Genomic DNA, 6,382 nt, shown 5'->3' on the forward strand with positions numbered 1-6,382 from the left:
AACTAAGGAGCCCACCGGCCTCAATTAAGGAGCAAACGTGCCACAATGAAGGAGCCAGTGAGCCGCAACTAAGGAGACCGCCTGCTGCAACTAAGAAATAAATAAATAAAATAAATAATTTTAAAAAATCCTCTACAAAATATTAGCAAACCGAATTCAACAATACTTTAAAAAGATCATACACCACGATCAAGTGGGATTCATTCCAGTGATGCAAAGGTGGTTTAACAACCACAAGTCAGTCAACATGATACATCACATTAACAAAACAAAGGATAAAAATCATGTGATCACCTCAGTAGATGCAGAAAAAGCATTTGAAAAAACTTAACATCCATTTATGATAAAAACAAAGTGGATATGGAGGGAACATACCTCAACATAATAAAGGCCATATGTGACAGACCCACAGCTAACATCATACTCAACAGTGAAAAGCTGAAAGCTTCAAGAGCAGGAATGAGACAAGAATGCCCATGCTCATCACTTTTTATTAAACATAGTGTTAGAAGTCCTAGCCACAGCAATTAGTCAAGAAAAAAAAAAAAAGGCATCCAGATTGGAAAGGAAAAAGTAAAAGTGTCACTATTTGCAGAAGACATAATACTATATACAGAAAACCCCAAAGACCCCACCAAAAAAACTATTAGAACTAGTAAATGAATTCTGTAAAGTTGCAGGATATAGTATTAATATACTGAAATCTATTGCATTTCTATGCACTAATAACAAACTATCAGAAAGAGAAATTAAGAAAATAATCCCATTTATAATTGCATCAAAAAGAATAAAATACCTAGGAATAAATTTAACCAAGGAGGTGAAAGACCTATGCTCTCAAAATTATAAGAAATGAGGAAAGAAGGATAACACAAATAAATGGAAAGATATACCATGCTCATGTATTGGAAGAATTAATATCAATAAAATGTCCATACTACCCAAAGCAATCTACAAATTCAATGCAATCCCTATCAAAATACCAATGGCATTTTTCACAGTAGTAGAACAAATAATCCTAAAATTTCTGTGGAACCACAAAAGACCCCAAATAGCCAAGCAATCCTGAGAAAGAAGAGCAAAGTTGGAGGTATCATGCTCCCAGACTTGAAACTATACCACAAATCTATAGTAATCAAAACAGGATGGTACTGGCACTAGAACAGGCACATAGATCAATGAAACAGAATAGAGATCCCAGAAATAAACCCACACTCATACGGTCAATTAATCTATGACAAAGGAAGCAAGAATATACAATGGGGAAAAGACAGTCTCTTTGATAAATAGTGTTCGGAAAACAAGACAGCTACATGCAAAAGAATGAAATTGGACCTCCTTGTTACACCACATACAAAAAAAAAAAAAAAGAAAAAGAAAAAAAAATGGATTAAAGGCTTAAAGGTACAAACTAAACCCATGAAACTCCATGAAGAAAACATAGTAATCTCTTTGACCTTGGTCTTAGCAATATATTTTTAAAAAATATGCCTCCTCAGGCAAGGGCAACAAAGTAAAAATTTTAAAATGGGACTACAGCAAACTAAAAAGCTTTAGCACAGAAAAGGAAACCACCAACAAAACAAAAAGGCAAACTCCTGAATGGGAGAAGATATTTGCAAATGATATATTTGATAAGGGGTTGATATCCAAAGTATACAAAGAACTCATACATCTCAACATCAAAAAAACAACAACCCGATTAAAAAAAATGGGCACAGGACCTGAATAGACATTTCTTCTGAAGAAGACATACAGATAGCCAGCAGGCACAAGAAAAGATGCTCAGTATCACTAATCATTAGGGTAATGCAAATCAAAACCACAATGAGCTATCTCCTCACACCTGTTAGAATGGCTATTATCAAAAAGACAAGAAACAAGTGTTGGTGAGGATGTGGAGAAAAAGGAACCCTTGTGCACTGTTGGTGGGAGTGTAAATTGGTGCAGCCACTGTGGAAAATAGTGTGGAAGTTCCTCAATAAACTGAAAATAGAACTACCATGTAATCCAGCAATTCAACTTCTGGGTATTTATCCCAAGAAAATGAAAAGATTTTCTTCAGGGGCTTTGATTTGCCTGAACAGGAGAACTGCTTGAACCTTTATTGAAGCCATTTTGGTTTGCATAAGCAACCAGTCAAAGAGTTTGCCCAGAAGCTGGGCAAATCTGTGCAGAAGATCAAGAGTTTCACCAAGTCCTTGGATTTGCTGCAAATGACAAGATTTCATTCTTTTTTATGGCTGAGTAATATTCCATTGCATATGTACCACATCTTTATCCATTCACCTATCAATGGACCCTTAGGTTGCTTCCATATCTTGGCTATTGTAAATAGTGCTGCAGTGAACATAGGGGTACATATATCTTTTCAAATTAGTATTTTCATTTTCTGGATGGATCTGGAGGGTATTATGCTAAGTGAAATACAGGCATACTTCATTTTATTGTGCTTCACTTTATTGTGCTTCACAGATAATTGCATTTTTTACTAATTGAATATTTGTGGCAACCCTTCATCAAGCAAATCTATCATCACCATTATTTCAACAGCATTTTCTCCCTTCATGTCACTGTGTCACATTTTGGTAATTCTCACAATATTTCAAACTTTTTCACTATTAATATATTTGTTTTGGTCATCTGTGATCTTTGATGCTACTGTTGCAAAAAGATTATGACTTGCTGAAGGCTCTGATGATGGTTAGCATTTTTTAGCAATGAAGTATTTTTAAATTAAGGTATGTACATTGTTTTTTTTAGACAATGCAATTGCACACATAACAGACTATAGTATAGTGTAAACATAACTTTCATATGCACTGGGAAACCAAAAAGTTCATGTGACTCACTTTATGGCGATATTTGCTTTATCTTGGGGGTCTAAAGCTAAATCCACAATATCTCCAAGGTATGCCCATAAGTTAGAGAAAAACAAATACTATATGATTTCATTTATATGTGGAATCTAACAAACACACAAAATAAAACATAAATAGACTCATAGAGAAAGATCTGGTGGTTGCTGGGGGTTGGGAGGTGGAGGACAGATGAAATAGGTGAAGAGGATTAAGAGGTACAAACTTCCAGCTATAAAATAAGTCATGGGGATGCAATGTGCAGTGTAGGGAATATAGTCAATAATATTGTAGTAACTTTGTATGGTGACAGATGATAACTAGACTTATTATGGTGCTCATTTCATAGTTATAAAAATATTGAATCACCTGTATTCTAATGGCTTTATGAGCAATATTCAAGGAGAGAAAGAAAATGAAAACGAAGTTCCAAATTCATATAATTGGCTCCATCACTTGCAACTAGAATTTGCAAAAGATTACCTAAGTGCTGAGGGGATGTAGAACAATTAAATGAGTGGTGTAAAGTCTTTTTGGACAAGGTGAATGGTGAGCAAGAAAGTTTTGATCTAATGTGTTTCTATGTGTTACAAATCAAAACATTAGTGAAAAGGGAATTGCTCAGTTTGGTACCAAGAAAAAAAAAATGAAGTAAGGAAAGGTTGTATTCAATACATTGAAAAATGTGTACTATATACCAAGTGCTGAGTGTACAACTGTGAATAAGACATGGTCCTTGCCTTAAGAGTTGAATCTCTTGGAAAAGGTGTATGTAAGTAGATGATTATAATACAATTGGTGGCTGCTGTGACAAAGAGGTGGAGTTATGAAAACTTGAAGAGAAAGAGATGATGATTAACCTGGGTCTTAAAGAATGGACAGTTGAAGAGAGGAGGGAAAGCCTTTTCCCTGCATCAAGAATAGCACTTGAAAAGGCACAAGTTTAAGCCTGTCAGGCCAAATGAGACCAACGGAGACTACCGAGGTGATTAAATGATGGAATGAAAAGACCAAATGTGCTTTTTGTTTGTTTTAAAGGTTAACTGAATATTTACCTTAAAGCAGAAAAAAAATGCATTCTAGTCAAACATTCCTAAATTCCTGAGCCAGATTTCCTGGGCTTGGATTCAGGCTCTGCTATGTATTAGCTGTGTTACCAGTTCTCTGTACCTCAGTTTCCTTGTTTGTAAAATGGGGCTAAAAATAGTACCTGCCTGATAGTGTGGTTGTGAGGACAAAATTAGCTAATGTACGAAAAAAAGTTTTAGAATGCTGCGCATACTATAAAAGTGTCAGCTCTTGTCATGATTACGAAAGTATTATTACTTTCTGCCAGTAAGTGGGTGATTTTGTGTCATATTTCATTGCCTTCGCTTCAGGCTTGAGTGACAGATTTTTATTTTTGAATAAGTGCAGCCAGGCCAACATTCAAACATACTTAAGTGATGGTTTTATAGCATTTAATTCAGTTCAGAAAGTATAGGCATTCAGAACGTGCCTTATGCTAGGTATCACAAATGCTCTTCTTGCCCCCAGTTTGGAAGTGGATCTTGGACTGTACACACATGAGGAAAGTGACTTTCAAAGGATTAAAAAGTTATCTACTTAGGGAATTCCCTGGTGGTCCACTGGTTAGGACTCTGCACTTCCACTGCAGGGGGCACGGGTTGGATCCCTGGTCAGGGAACTAAGATCCTGCGTGCCGTGGACCAAAAAAAAAAAAAAAAAGTTACCTACTTAATATGAAAAAAATCCTCTTATGATAATCTCTAGTACAGGTTAATCAAGTAACAATCATCCTGGTGATAGTTGTATTCTCTTCTACAAGAGTCAGCTGACCAAGCCGTCTGTCATTTTAGCAGTATAGGAACTCACAGATACCAACAAGCAGTTTATTGAAGAATTATCTTCAGGAAAACGATTTCCCACACGTTAAATTGATTTTCTTTTCTTGAGTTGTTTTTAATTTGATGTGTATTTCAAGCAGCTGAATTTGTTGATACCAGTGAGGAATGTCAAGGAAAGAATCAAAGTCTTGGTTTTATAATGGAGAAAAGTTAAAGAAGTTATTGATTAAGAGTATTGGGGAAACACAAGATTTGGAGACCAGGAGTTTAACTTTTGGTTTCATCACTTATAAACTGTGAGTTGGCCAAGCCACTTAACCTCTTTGTTTCATATTTGTTATTTTTTAAATCAAAGTGGTTTTGAGTGTCAAATGATGCCTGTGAAAGCGTTTGACACATAATTATTTCATTAGTAGATAAAACATAATATTTGGGGTAAAAAATGATAAGTACTACTACACTTACATAAACTCAGTCAACTGCAAGGAACTTTAGATTTCATGAAGACCTTGCCCTCTCCCTTCAGAGGTTGACTGATTTGACTTGTCCAAGGTCACAAAGCTGGTTAGTGGCAGCCAGAATCTAGGTCTCCTGATACTAGTCACCTGGCCTTCCTACTATGCCACTGTCATTCATCATTCATTCATTTTTATGGATGATAAATTAAATGCAAAATACTGTGCTAGGTGCTGTGGGTGATTCTGATTTATCAGACACAGATCCTCCTTCTCTCAAGGAACATAGGAACTAGTGGGGTAGTAACCGTAAGTGTACAGTCAGAGATTGGGATGATAAGGTATGAATAAACTATTATGTGACCTGGTGAGGATCAATGGAGACTTGGTAGAAGAGGTGACAATTCAGCCGTGCTCCAAATGGCACAAAGGATTTGTACATAAGTCTTAGGGTTTAAAATAGGCAGTCCAGGGTTACAATAAGGTGAGCAAAGGCCTCAGTAAATTCTAGAAAGTTTCATTTTTTCATAACAAGGGCCATCTCTCACCCTGCGAATCTTGTAGATTTTATTGTTCCCTCCAGAATGCTTGTCCTGGAAACAATTCATGTAACTTGCCTGGTGGCCTTGCTTGATTCACTCCAGGCCGAGTGAAGGGCTGCTCCCCGTTTCCATGGTTCCCTGCCCACCCACTTTCTCAGGGCACTTATGACACATCTCTATTTATTTTACTTCTTTGCCCCGCACCCTCCTCCCTGTTTCTGATCTTGAGAGAACAAGGGCTACGCGCACAGTGTATCCTCAGCCTGAGTACAGTGAGAAGTGCACAGCTGCCTGACAATTTGGGGTGAAGGAAGGGAACACCTGGCATATCCTCTCCTTTCTTCCTCTAGCAAACGCCTGCCTACTCCTTCCAGATTCAGCTGTGAACGTCACGTTCTCCATGCACCTGTAGCTGTTTCTACCGCCTCCCAGCACACAGTAGGCACAGGACAGAAAGCCTGTGTCTCATTCCTCTCTGTGACACCTGGGCCTGGCACATAGTAAGCGTTCCACAAATGCTCGCCGGATGAATGGAGACCTTCCGACATTAGGCGGCGGATCTATGGCGGGGTTTCCTTGGAACCAGCTCCACCTCTCTCCGGGTAGAATCCCAGCGGCTGGGACCGCGGCACTCAGGGCATGACCCCCTCCAGCCACACTCCCTCTCGAACCAGCCAGTG

Source organism: Eubalaena glacialis, chromosome 17, assembly GCF_028564815.1.
Source record: "Eubalaena glacialis isolate mEubGla1 chromosome 17, mEubGla1.1.hap2.+ XY, whole genome shotgun sequence".
NCBI classification, from domain to species: Eukaryota; Metazoa; Chordata; class Mammalia; order Artiodactyla; family Balaenidae; genus Eubalaena; species Eubalaena glacialis.